Here is a 13,766-nt window from a genome sequence, read left to right as displayed (position 1 = left end):
GGGATTAGTCCGGTGCCTTTTAATCTGATGGTGGGTGTGATTTTGAACTGAGATTGATAGACCTACCTTTCAGCAGTACTGAGTTGGGGTGAATTGGAAACAACTTCTGCCTCTCCTGCATTGTTTGATTGTCTGCTGGATTGAAAATGTGTCTCTGGAACTTGGGATCAGTGCGAGTCTGACTACTTCTGCTCTCTGTGCCTGTGGAACTCATGGCCTGTCTGTGTCTCTGTGCTCTGGGTGTGATAATGTACCTACTCTGTGTTAGAAGGAGTGGACTGCACTTTTCCTTGTGCTGGGGAATCACCACCTTCCTTCAGGTTCCTTCAAGTTTTTCCTACAGAGAGAAAGAAAAATATCTCTGTAACTCAAGATCAATTGAGGTAGAAGCTAGAAAAGTCATTGTTACGACCAGGTGAGAAAGGCTCCCCCTCTCAGCCTCTTCCTTACCTGTAACAGGGTTTAACTTTTTAAAACACCACGTTTTAGCTTCACTACTCCCTAATTCTAATGGCAAAGAAATCAACCAGGCATGTTTTCTCAGATTTAAAAAAGAACAGTGTAAGTTTATTAACCTTAAAAATCTAATTCAGTTAAAATGAATAAAGATACGCAGCACAACCACGCTAGCGTACATATGTGATAAACAGACACACAAATAGAAACGGAAAAGGGGAAAAGATTTGAAGCAATAGCTGGAGTTCAGTTGCTGGCTTTGGGTTTGATGTAAAGTCTTTGATTGCTGTTATGGCTTGCAGTTCTTGTTGGGGACCAGTGCACACTTTCAAACTTGTTTCGCTGGTCTTCTGTCTTGAGGGTTGAGCTACTCTCATGGGTCTCTGGGACTCTGCATGTGTGTGTGTGAGAGAGGGAGGGACCTGCCTTCTGTTGTCTTCAGATTGCAGTCTCTGTCATATTTTTATTTCCATCTGGCATTATAGCATAAGAACATAATAACTAGGAGCAGGATTAGGCTATTCTGCCACTCGAGCCTGTTCCACCATTCAATAAGATCATGGCAGATCAAATCATGGCCTCAACTCCACTATCCTGCCTGCCCCTATAACCAATTATTCCCTTGTAGATCAAAAGTCAGTCTCACTCAACCTTGAATATATTCAATGACCAACCTCCACCATCCTCTTGGGTAGATAATTCCAAAGAATAGCAGCCCTTTGTGAGAAGAAATTCCTCCTCAACTCCATCTAAAATGAGAGACTCCTTATTTTGAAACTGTTCCCCCATAGTTCTCGATTCCCTCATGAGGGGAAACATCATTTCAGCAAATACCTTGTCAAGCCCCCTCAGAATCTTATGTATTTCAATAAGATTGACTCTCATTCTTCTAAACTCCAATGAGTGCACCACAACCAGGTCAACCTTTCCACATAACACAACACCTTTATCCCAGAAATCAACCTAGTGGTACTTGCATGAACTACCTCCAATGCAAATATATCTCTCCTTAAATAAGGAGACCAAAACTGCATGCAACACTCAAGGTGTGGTCGAACCAACAACCTGCACATTTATACTCCATCCCCCTTGAAATAAACACCAACATTCCATTTGCCTTCCTAATTACTTGCTGTGTTTTCATGCTAACATTTTGTGATTCATATATGAGGACACCCAGATCCCTCTGTACCACAGTATTCTGCATTCACTCTCTAATTAAATAATATTCTGCTTTTCTATACGTCATACCAAAGTGGATAACCTCACATTTTCCCACATTATACTTCATTGCCAAATTTTTGTCCACACACTTAACCTGTCTTTATCCCTTTGCAAACTCATTGTGTCCTCCTCACAACTTGCTTTCCCACCTATCTTTGTATCCCCAGCAAATTTGATTACAATACACTCGATCCCTTCATCCAAGTTATTAATATAGATTGTAAGTAGTTGAGGCCCCAACACCAATCCCTGTGGCACCCCACTAATTAGTTTGCCAACCTGAAAAATGACCCATTTAACCCAATTCTCTGTTTCTTGTTAGTTAGCCAATCCTCTATCCGTGCTAATATATTACACCTGAACACCATGAGCTCTTATCTTGTGTTGTAACCTTTTACATGGCACTTTATCGAACGCCTTTAAAATCCAAATACACTACATCTACTGGTTCCCCTTCATATACCCTGCTTGTTACATCCTCAAAGAACTCTAATAATTTTGCCAAACATGGTTTCCCTTTCATAAATCCATGTTGACTTTGCATGATTGTACTTTAATTTTCTGAATGTTCTGCTACCACTTACTTAATCGTGGATTCCAGCATTTTCCCAATGACAGACATTAGGCTAGCAGGCCTATCATTACCTGCTTTTTGAATAGGGGTTTTACATTTGTGGTTTTAATATCCACTGGCACTGTTCCAGAATCTCGTGAATTGACGAAGATTACAACCAACGCATCCACTATGGCTGGAGCCATTTCTTTTAAACTCTGGGATGCAGGCCATCAGGTCTAGGGGATCTGTCAGATTTTAGTCCCATTAGTTTTCCTCATACATTTTTTCCAGCGACAATGATCGTTTCAAGTTCCTTCCCTCCTTTTCCCCTTGATTTTATACTATTCTTTGGATGCTTTTAGTGTTTTCTACCATGAAGACTGAGTTAAAATACTTGTTCAAAGTCTCTGCCATTTCCTTGTTTCTCATTGGACCAACCATTCAACCGAAATCGACAGCCGCTGTTTAAAGTATTTCCTCGATACTTCTCACCGAGTGACAGCAATAGTTGTTGTTCGCATAACTGCCCACATCCCTACTGCCCGGCTCTATTTCCTCTATTCACTGTTCAAGAACAACAAACAGTGTGAAACTAAAGCCAAACCAGGAACGTGCATTACAGGTTTGAGGACAGAAAACAACAATGATTTTCAATAGCAGAATCTTCCCGTTCTGTCTCCCTTACCTTGTCCACACACAGCCCGAGAAAGGCCTCTTCCTTCCTGCACTTTGTTCCGGGAGCAAATTCTCATTGAGAAGCGGCGCTCTGATCACCGGAGAGAAAAAAAGAATTCAAACTGTCTCAATGAAAAACAGACCAGAATTGACCCAGATACTTCCATTATTAAATTAATTCATCAGCACCAAACCACTTATCATTAATGCACCGAGGGGGTCTCCAAATTTATGAAATTGAAGGTGGCGGCATTTATTAAATTGTTGATTGACATCATGTAGTTCAGTTCTTCATTTAATTGGGGGTGGCGGGGGGGAGGGTGCAGGGGGATGTGTGAGCAGAGGAGCAGAGCGAAATCCAGAGAGGGAACGGAAAACACACCTGGACAGATGTGAAACTGGTCAATGCACCATTACAATAACTCCATCTCTGACTCCCTCCTGACAGTAACCAGTCCTTTCACAGATACTGTGGGTGGCTCTGAAAAGAGTCTTTGGTTTATTAGATGACATTTTGGCCGCTTTACTTTTTCTGGGATCTCTGAGCGCTGGTTTTCTTGGGTAGCAGCACGGCCTGGATATTAGGCAGCACACCGCCCTGAGCGATGGCCTCTCTTCCCAGCAGCTTGTTGAGCTCTTCGTCGTTGCGGACGGCCAGTTGCAGGTGTCTGGGGATGATGCGGGTCTTCTTGTTGTCCCGGGCCCAGTTACCGGCCAGCTCGAGGATTTCAGTGGTCAGATACTCGAGCACAGCAGCCAGATAGACCGGGGCTCCGGCACCCACACGCTCAGCATAGTTGCCCTTTCTCAGGAGCCTATGAACACGGCCCACCGGGAACTGCAGTCCAGCCCGGGAGGAGTGAGACTTGGCCTTGGCCCTGGCCCGAGTTTTCCCGCTGGTCTTTTCCTCTTCCTCTTTTCCCCCAAAATATACTTTGTTCATAAAAATCTGTAAAAAAATACAGTACAAAACAGTTCAAAATAACACCAAGTTGACAGCCCAAAAAGTGCAAAGGAAATCAGTTTTCTTTGATGCAGGAGTGAGTTTCCTCACAACCCTTCCATTTTGCAGCAAACCCATATTCAGTGTATACAGCCCGAGGGGCTTCCCATGGGTCCAGCCCCTCAGTTCACTTTGGTGGGAGAACCTTACACAGTTTTTATACCTCATTGAGACTTTGCAGTGGCTGCCCCTCTTCCAGACACTTTTTTTAAATTTCCAAAGTATACTTTATTCATAAAAAACTATAAAACAATATAGATTACCAAACAGTTCCAAAAAGCACAAAGTCGAAAAATACAAGGAGTGCAAATGAGATTAGTTTCTTTCAATACAGGAGTGAGTTGCCTCACAACCCTTCCATTTCATTTTACATGCTATGTACATTTTACAGCAAACAAAATATTTTCTGGATACAGTTGAGGGGTTTCCCATTGGTCCAGCCCCTCCGTTCACTTTGCTGGGGGGAACTTACACTGTGATCTTTCCACATTGAGCCTTTGCTGCGGCTGCCCCAAGCTTTAGTGCGTCCCTCAGCACGTAGTCCTGGACCTTGGAATGTGCCAGTCCGCAACATTCGGTCCTGGACAACTCTTTGCGCTGGAAGACCAGAAAGTTTCGGGCAGACCAAAGGGTGTCTTTCACCGAATTGATAGTTCTCCAGCAGCAGTTGATGTTTGTCTCGGAGTTCGTCCCTGGGAACAGCCCGCAGAGCACAGAGTCCTGTGTTACAGAGGTGCTAAGGATGAACCTCAACAAAAACCACTGCATCTCTTTCCACACCTGCTTTGCAAAGACACATTCCAGAACGAGGATGGGCAACTGTCTCTTCCCCACCACAGCCACTTCGAGGGCATCGAGCAGAGGGTGTGTCACTCCGGGCGTGCAGGAAGGATCTGACGGGGAGGGCTCTTCTCACCACCAGCCAAGCTACATCTTGGTGCTTGTTTGAAAGTTCTGGTGATGAGGTATTCTGCCAAATGACTTTGGCAGTCTGCTCAGGCCACAATCTCACAAATACTTTCACAAAGAATGCTGAAATCCGCTGACATTGGTCCCTCTGGGCTGGGATGGTAGTGGTGAAGGCTGCTGCTTGGTCACTCTGTTACTGCATCTCATGATGTGGTTCATGTTTCCAATCCCAGAGCTGCTTAATTCACCAATCCGGAGATTCCACACTGAATAACGGCGGAAAATAACGGCGCTAAATTGTCAGACTCCAACCCATTTTTTAAATTTGAAAAGCCCGCTAATATATCTGTAAAACAAGGAGCAGCTTCAATATAGAATATCGCATTAACAGGCAATTTCATTTTACAGCAAAACAATTTAAAATCTTTCTCCTCTTGTATTATTCTACACTTTGTCACAAGTTCCAGATACACTTTTACAATCCGGTATCTATTCGGGTTTATTCTCAATCCTTTTTGAAACAGTCTGTAAGCGGAGGCAGAAAGTCTCATTCACAGCATTCTGCAAGCTGACACATTTCAGATCAATCTTTGTCAAGATACCGCATCACTGATTCTAGATTGAACCTATTTGTGGGAGACAAAAGCGGAGAGAAGATTTTTACTGTCAGGTGTTGAAATGTGAGACTGAGGGTTCCTACAACAGCGGGGTTTCCAGATAATGTACTTATTAATTATTGAGGCCGAGCTTCAACAAGGGAAACAAGTGACTGAGAACTGATCTGTCAGCTTTTATTAACGAGATACAGGAAAGGGGTCGAATATGAACGCGTCCGAGATCCAAGCGCACTTGGGGTCAGTGATCAGTAATTAATTTACACGGCATTATTAAGTAGAGACACAAAGATCTCAAGAGTGAAAGTGAATCACCCAGAATCCATGGGGTTAAAGCAGAGATCACAAAGGCAATTGGAAAGATCCAGACTCTTCATCAAAAAAACCAAATCGATACCATTGAGATGATGTAGCTTTTTCAGAGAGATTGTGCGTGGCTCTTAAAAGAGCCATTGTGTTTGGGATGTTTTTCAGTCCATTGTGCAGTTTTACTTGGAGCTGGTGGACTTGGTCACCGCCTTTGTCCCTTCCGACACGGCGTGCTTGGCCAGCTCCCCGGGCAGCAGCAGTCGCACGGCGGTCTGGATCTACCGGGAGCTGACGGTGCTGCGCTTGTTATAATGGGCCAGGCGGGAAGCCTCACCCGCGATGCGCTCGAAAATATCGTTCACAAACGAGTTCACGATGCTCATGGCCTTGGAGGAGATGCCGGTGTCGGGGTGAACCTGCTTCATCACTTTGTAGATGTAGATGGAGTAACTCTCCTTCCTCGACTTTCTGCGCCTCTTGCCGCCCTTTGCTGACGGTTTATTTAAGGCTTTCTTGGCGCCCTTCTTAGCAGCTGTTTTCTTCTCTTTTTTTTTGTTTCCAAAATATACTTTATTCATAAACATCTGTAAAAATTACATTGCCAAACAGTTTCCAAACAGCACCAAAAAATACAAACATTGCAAGGGAGATCAGTTTCCTTCAATACTGTCATGAGTTTCTTCCCAACCCTTCCGTTTCACAATTGTCATGCCAATTACAGTTTTACATTTACAGCAATTGAGAATATTAACGAAACAGTTCGAGGGGTTTCCCATGGATCCAGCCCCTCAGTCCAGCTTGGTGGGGGAACCTTACACTGTGGTCTTTCCCCATTGAGCCTTTGCTGCGGCTGCCCCAAGCTTTAGTGCGTCCCTCAGCATGTAGTCCTGGACCTTGGAATGTGCCAGTCTGCAACATTCGGTGGTGGACAACTCTTTGCACTGGAAGACCAGCAAGCTTCGGGCAGACCAAAGGGCGTCTTTCACCGAATTGATAGTCCTCCAGCAGCAGTTGATGTTTGTCTCGGTGTGCGTCCCTGGGAACAGCCCGGAGAGCACAGACTCCTGTGTTACAGAGCTGCTTGGGATGAACCTTGACAAAAACCACTGCATCTCTTTCCACACCTGCTTTGCAAAGGCACTTTCCAGTAGGAGGTGGGCGACCGTCTCTTCCCCACCACAGCCAACGCAGGGGCACTGTGCGGAGGGCGCGAGACTTCGGGTGTGCAGGAAGGATCTGACGGGGAGGGCCCTTCTCACCACCAGCCAAGCTAAGTCTTGGTGCTTGTTTGAAAGTTCTGGTGATGAGGCATTCCGCCAAATGACTTTGACAGTCTGCTCGGGGAACCACCCGACATGATCCACCGTTTCCTTTTCCCGTCGGGCCTTGAGGACATTCCGTGCAGACCACTGCCTGATGGACCGGTGGTCAAAGGTGTTTTCCCGCAGAAAATGCTCCACGAAGGATAGGTGGGACGGCACCACCCAACTGCATGGAGCGTTCCGCGGCAATGTGACCAGGCCCATCCTTCGCAACACTGGGGACAGATAGAACCTCAGCACGTAGTGAGACTTGGAGTTTGCGTACTGGGGATCTACACACAGCTTGATGCAGCCACACACGAAGGTGGTCATCAGGATGAGGGCCACGTTGGGTACATTTTTCCCGCCCTTGTCCAGAGATTTGAACATCGTGTCCCTCCGGACCCGGTCCATTTTAGATCCCCAGACGAAGCGGAAAATGGCTCGGGTGACTGCCACGGCGCAGGAGTGGGGTATGGGCCAGACCTGCGCCACGTAGAGCAACAACGTGAGCGCCTCGCACCTGATGACCAGGTTCTTACCCACAATGGAGAGAGATCGCTGCCCCCACATGCCCAACTTTTGTCGTACCTTGGCTACTCGCTCCTCCCATGTTTTGGTGCACGCCCCGGCCCTTCCGAACCATATCCCCAGCACCTTCAGGTAGTCTGACCTGACGGTGAAGGGGACAAAGGATCGGTCAGCCCAGTTGCCAAAGAACATGGCCTCGCTCTTGCCGTGGCCAGTTCGAACTGGTCGCAGATGCTCATCAGTCTGCGCACGGACAGCGGATCCGAGCAGAAAACGGCGACGTCATCCATGTACAGGGAGGTTTTGACCTGAGTGCCTCCGCTGCCTGGGATTGTCACCCCTCTCATGCTCGCATCCTTCCTAATAGACTCAGCAAAGGGTTCAATACAGCAAACAAACAAGACCGGGGACAGAGGGCAGCTCTGTCTGACTCCAGATTTGATCGGGAAAGTTTCAGATTCCCACCCATTGATTGAGACTGCGCTACTGATGTTTGTGTAGAGCAGTTGGATCCAATTGCAGATTCCCTCCCCAAACCCCATTTTGGAAAGCACGTCCATCATGTAGGTGTGCGATATCCTGTCAAAAGCCTTCTCCTGGTCCAGGCTGATGAGGCAGGTGTCCACCCTCCTGTCCCGTACGGAGGCGATCGTATCCCTGAGTAGCGCGAGACTATCAGAGATCTTCCTGCCGGGTACAGTACAGGTCTGATCGGGGTGAATCACCAACTCCAGAAAAGACTTGACTCGACTGGCTATGACTTTGGACAGAATCTTGTAATCAACATTAAGCAGTGAGATGGGCCGCCAATTTCTGATTTCTGCCCTCTCCCCCTTCTGCTTGTAAATGAGGGTGATGATGCCTTCTCTTCAGGCATTTTCAGATTCAATTTCAGACACAGAAATAAACCAAACCCCTTCCGAGTGCGGATTAAATGCTCTATGCTAATGAGGGATGGGAGAAAGTTAGGATTGTGATTGGGCGATTGGCAATGATGTCACAACGGTTTTATATTGTAATACTACAATTGGTCTCTTCAGCCATCCAATCAGATTTAACATCTACAAACCAATCACTAACTGCTTCACTACATTCAGGAATTCCATTTCCCAAAGACTCTCTCCAGTCCCAGTTTCTATTGGAAAATCCACCGGGAAATGTGTCCTGGCTGCGAGGGTCCCTTATTCTCAGCAGTTTCTCACATTCCGGCCTCTCGAAGTTGAGCCACTTTTTTGGGTGCTCGGGAGGGAAAGAGTCGCCTTCAGATTGACACTTTGGTTGGCTCAAGAAGACTGAGGACACCAACACCTCACCTGCCTCATCGTCGGGGAGACTGTCAACACTGTTCTTCCCCACTGTATGATCCGGGACCGGTCATCCATTCAATCTGTTACGGGTTGTTTGTCTTTTCTGTCTGTTTAGCTTATGCATTACCATAATTAAACTCTTCATATGTAAACTGCTACTTCTTAATATTATATTTAAACTGTTGCTTCTTAATAAACTATTATGAGCTTGACATTATGAGCTCGACCCGCTTCTTTGTGTATCTGTGAACACAGAACCTAAATCTTACAATTCCTTCCCAGGGAATATTTTATTCAAAAAGAGACTTTTTGCACACACTGGAAATCTGGATAATAACAGAAGATTCTGGAAACACTCAGCACTTCCCGCAGCATCTGTGGAGAGAGGAAGGTAGGAGCAACCTTTCAGGTTTATTGAAGGGTCGCAGAACTGGACCATTAACCCGAGCTTCACTTCTCCACAGTTGTTTCCGGACTGGCTGAGTGTTTTCAGTATTTTAGCTTTTATCTTTCTGTATTTCATCGCTTTCTATTTTAACTGTTTGCTGTGAAACTTTCAGCATTCTGCTCAGTTCTTTGTGTAGTTATGTTTTCTTTATTTGAAGTAATGCAAATACTATCCTGAAAAAACAGACAGAAATACTGGTCAATGGTAAATACTGGTAAAAGATAACAGTGCACATTTACAATCATCGGATCAATGAAGACAACCTTTATTACGAATCAATTATCTTTATTTTCAATATAAATATATGAAGCAATATCAGTGCAGCACTTACAGACAAAAATCTATTACCTCACATTACCTGCTTCTTTAACCCTGACAGACCATGTCAATTTCTGCCCCTATGTTGCATTTCTCACTTTTAGCTAGAAAACGTCAGCAATTTGTGATATAGTGCAGTTTACAGATCAGACAGTCAGACACAACCTGCAATAATTGTTCAGCTTTTGTTGGACAGATGGGATTTAGAAATACTAAGAAACAAGACGAGCTGTTATTGCATTTAGTTAGCCCAAACGTTAGTGATGAACCTGTGCCAAATAAGTGAGCCTGTTGTCCCGTACCTTAGAGTAAGAATCATTCTTTATCTGTGGCGATCTGTCAGTTTCCGTTACTGAAAGAGAATGTGGAATTCATGCTTCCGTCAGTCAGTCTCTAATTCTGTATGTGAGCTTAGGATTCAGACACTGCCAATAAGTCTCTGTTGCAGGATGTAACTGTGTGATTCATTCTGTATCAGTCAGCCTCTGGTACTGTGTGTGAGAGTAGGATTGCTGTTGTACCTCTCTGCCACTGTAAACCTTTGAATCTGGGCTCATTTAACATCCGTCAGTCTCTGGTACTGCCTATGAGTGTGGGTTTTATTCAGTATCTGTCAGTTTCTGGTACTGCCTATGAGTGTGAGTTTTGTTCAGTGTCTGTCAGTCTCTGGTACTCTATGTGTGGGATGCATTCAGAAATCATTAATCTCTGGGATAGTTTGTAGTTCAGAATTCATCCGACACACAATTACATAGAATTTACAACACAGAGACAAGCTATTCTGCCCAAGTGCTGGTGGTTCCACATGAGCCTCCTCCCACCTTACCTCCTCTAATTGTATCTGCAAATCCCTCAAATCTTTTCTGCCTCATATTTAATTTATCAATCATTTAATTTGATGTTAAATGTAACAATTCTCATCAACCCAAGTGCTGCATGTTCCAGATTCGAACCAGGTCTAAAGCAGGTTAAAGAAGTTTCTCCTGAATTAATTATTTGATTTATTCCTGACTATTTCATATTTACAGCTTTTGACTCCACCACAAATGGGAAATATCTCTACCTCTACCCTATCAAATCCTTTCATATAATTCAGTGCTTCTATTAGGTGATCCTTCAGCTTCCTCTTTTCCAAACAAAAGAGACCAGACTTGTTCAGTATTTAGAAATCCTGTGGAACAAGTAGCTCAGTTTGTAGTAATGGAATAAATACTGTATCTCAGTCTGAAACTGTCTGCGATTTTAGATAGTGATGTCTCGGAACGTGTTTTTGGGATCCTTAGGGGGGAGGGGGAGCAGCCCCAAGTCGTGGTCCACATAGGCACCAACGACATAGGTAGGAAGAGAGATGGGGATTTAAGGCAGAAATTCAGGGAGCTAGGGTGGAAGCTTAGAGCGAGAACAAACAGAGTTGTTATCTCTGGGTTGTTGCCCGTGCCACGTGATAGCGAAGCGAGGAATCGGGAGAGAGAGGAGTTGAACACGTGGCTGCAGGGATGGTGTAGGAGGGAGGGTTTTGGTTTCCTGGATAATTGGGGCTCTTTCTGGGGTAGGTGGGACCTCTACAAACAGGATGGTCTTCACCTGAACCAGAGGGGTACCAATATCCTGGGGGGGAGATTTCCTAGTGCTCTTCGGGGGGTTTAAACTAATTCAGCAGGGGAATGGGAACCTAAATTGTAGTTCCAGTGTACAGGATGTTGAGAGTAGTGAGGTCAGGGATAAGGTTACAAGGACGCAAGAGGGCACTGGCAAGCAAGAACCTGGTTTAAAGAGTGTCTACTTCAACGCCAGGAGCATCCGGAATAAGGTGGGTGAGCTTGCAGCATGGGTTGGTACCTGGGTTCTCGATGTAGTGGCCATTTTGGAGACATGGCGAGAGCAGGGGCAGGAATGGATGTTGCAGGTTCCGGGATTTAGATGTTTCAGTAAGAACAGAGAAGATGGTAAAAGAGGGGGGGGGTGTGGCATTGTTAATCAAGGAGAGTATTACAGCGACAGAAAGGACGTTTGAGGACTCGTCTACTGAGGTAGTATGGGCCAAGGGTAGAAACAGGAGAGGTGAGGTCACCCTGTTGGGAGTCTTTTATAGACCTCCGAATAGTTCCAGAGATGTAGAGGAAAGGATAGCGAAGATGATTCTCGACAGGGGTGAGAGTAACAGGGTAGTTGTTATGGGGAACTTTAACTTTCCAAATATCGACTGGAAATACTATAGTTTGAGTACTTCAGATGGGTCAGTTTTTGTCCAGTGTGTGCAGGAGGGTTTTCTGACACAGTATGTAGACAGGCCAACCAGAGGCGATGCCACATTGGATTTGGTACTGGGTAATGAACCCGGCCAGGTGTTAGATTTAGATGTAGGTGAGCACTTTGGTGATAGTGATCACAACTCGGTTAGGTTTACCTTAGCGATGGGCAGGGACAGGTATATACCGCAGGGCAAGAATTATAGCTGGGGGAAAGGAAATTATGATGCGATTAGGCAAGATTTAGGATGTGTAGGATGGGGAAGGAAACTGCAGGGGATGGGAACAATCGAAATGTGGAGCTTATTCAAGGAGCAGCTACTGTGTGTCCTTGATAAGTATGTACCTGTGAGGCAGAGAGGAAGTTGTCGAGCGAGGGAGCCGTGGTTTACTAAAGAAGTTGAAGCGCATGTCAAGAGGAAGAAGAAGGCTTATGTTCGGATGAGATGTGAAGGCTCAGTTAGGGCGCTTGAGAGTTACAGGCTAGCCAGGAAGGATCTAAAGGGAGAGCAAAGAAGAGCAAGGAGAGGACACGAGAAGTCATTGGCGGATAGGATCAGGGAAAACCCTAACGGTTTCTATTGGTATATCAGGAATCAAAGAATGACTAGAGTTAGATTAGGGCCAATCAAGGATAGTAGTGGGAAGTTGTGTGTGGAATCAGAGGAGATAGGGGAAGTGTTAAATGAATATTTTTCATCAGTATTTACAGTAGAGAAAGAAAATGTTGTCGAGGAGAATAATGAGATTCAGGCGACTAGGCTAGATGGGATTGAGGTTCACAAGGAGGAGGTGTTAGCAATTTTGGAGAGTGTGAAAATGGATAAGTCCCCTGGGCCAGATGGGATTTATCCGAGGATTCTCTGGGAAGCTAGGGAGGAGATTGCAGAGCCTTTGTCCTTGATCTTTATGTCGTCATTGTCGACAGGAATAGTGCCGGAAGACTGGAGGATAGCAAATGTTGTCCCCTTGTTCAAGAAGGGGAGTAGAGACAGCCCTGGTAATTATAGACCGGTGAACCTTAAATCGGTTGTGGGTAAAATGTTGGAAAAGGTTATAAGAGACAGGATTTATAATCATCTTGAAAAGAATAAGTTCATTAGCGATAGTCAGCACGGTTTTGTGAAGGGTAGGTCGTGCCTCACAAACCGTATTGAGTTTTTCGAGAAGGTGACCAAACAGGTGGATGAGGGTAAAGCAGTGGATGTGGTGTATATGGATTTCAGTAAGGTGTTTGATAAGGTTCCCCATGGTAGGCTATTGCAGAAAATACGGAAGTATGGGGTTGAAAGTGATTTAGAGCTTTGTATCAGAAATTGGCTAGCTGAAAGAAGACAGAGGGTGGTGGTTGATGGCACATGTTCATCCTGGAGTTTAGTTACTAGTGGTGTACCGCAAGGATCTGTTTTGGGGCCACTGCTGTTTGTCATTTTTTATAAATGACTTGGATGAGGGTGTAGAAGGGTGGGTTAGTAAATTTGCGGATGACACAAAGGTCGGTGGAGTTGTGGATAGTGCCGAAGGATGTTGTAGGGTACAGAGGGACATAGATAGGCTGCAGAGCTGGGCTGAGAGATGGCAAATGGAGTTTAATGCGGAAAAGTGTGAGGTGATTCACTTTGGAAGGAGTAACAGGAATGCAGAGTACTGGGCTAATGGGAAGATTCTTGGTAGTGTAGATGAACAGAGAGATCTTGGTGTCCAGGTACATAAATCCCTGAAAATTGCTACCCAGGTTAATAGGGCTGTTAAGAAGGCATATGGTGTGTTAGCTGTTATTAGTAGGGGGATCGAGTTTCGGAGCCACGAGGTCATGCTGCAGCTGTCCAAAACTCTGTGAGACCGCACCTGGAGTATTGCGTGCAG

The 13,766-nt window shown here is 45.3% G+C and overlaps 1 pseudogene; it reads right to left on the bottom strand.

The window, feature by feature from the left end:
• Positions 1 to 5,925: 5,925 nt before the first annotated feature.
• Positions 5,926 to 8,900, bottom strand: LOC137363828 (histone H2B 1/2-like; annotated as a pseudogene).
• Positions 8,901 to 13,766: the final 4,866 nt, after the last annotated feature.

The sequence above is a fragment of the Heterodontus francisci genome, unplaced genomic scaffold, assembly GCF_036365525.1.
Source record: "Heterodontus francisci isolate sHetFra1 unplaced genomic scaffold, sHetFra1.hap1 HAP1_SCAFFOLD_221, whole genome shotgun sequence".
In the NCBI taxonomy this organism is placed as follows: domain Eukaryota; kingdom Metazoa; phylum Chordata; class Chondrichthyes; order Heterodontiformes; family Heterodontidae; genus Heterodontus; species Heterodontus francisci.
Note: the sequence above shows the minus strand (reverse complement) of the source record. Positions and strands in the feature narration are given on the sequence as shown.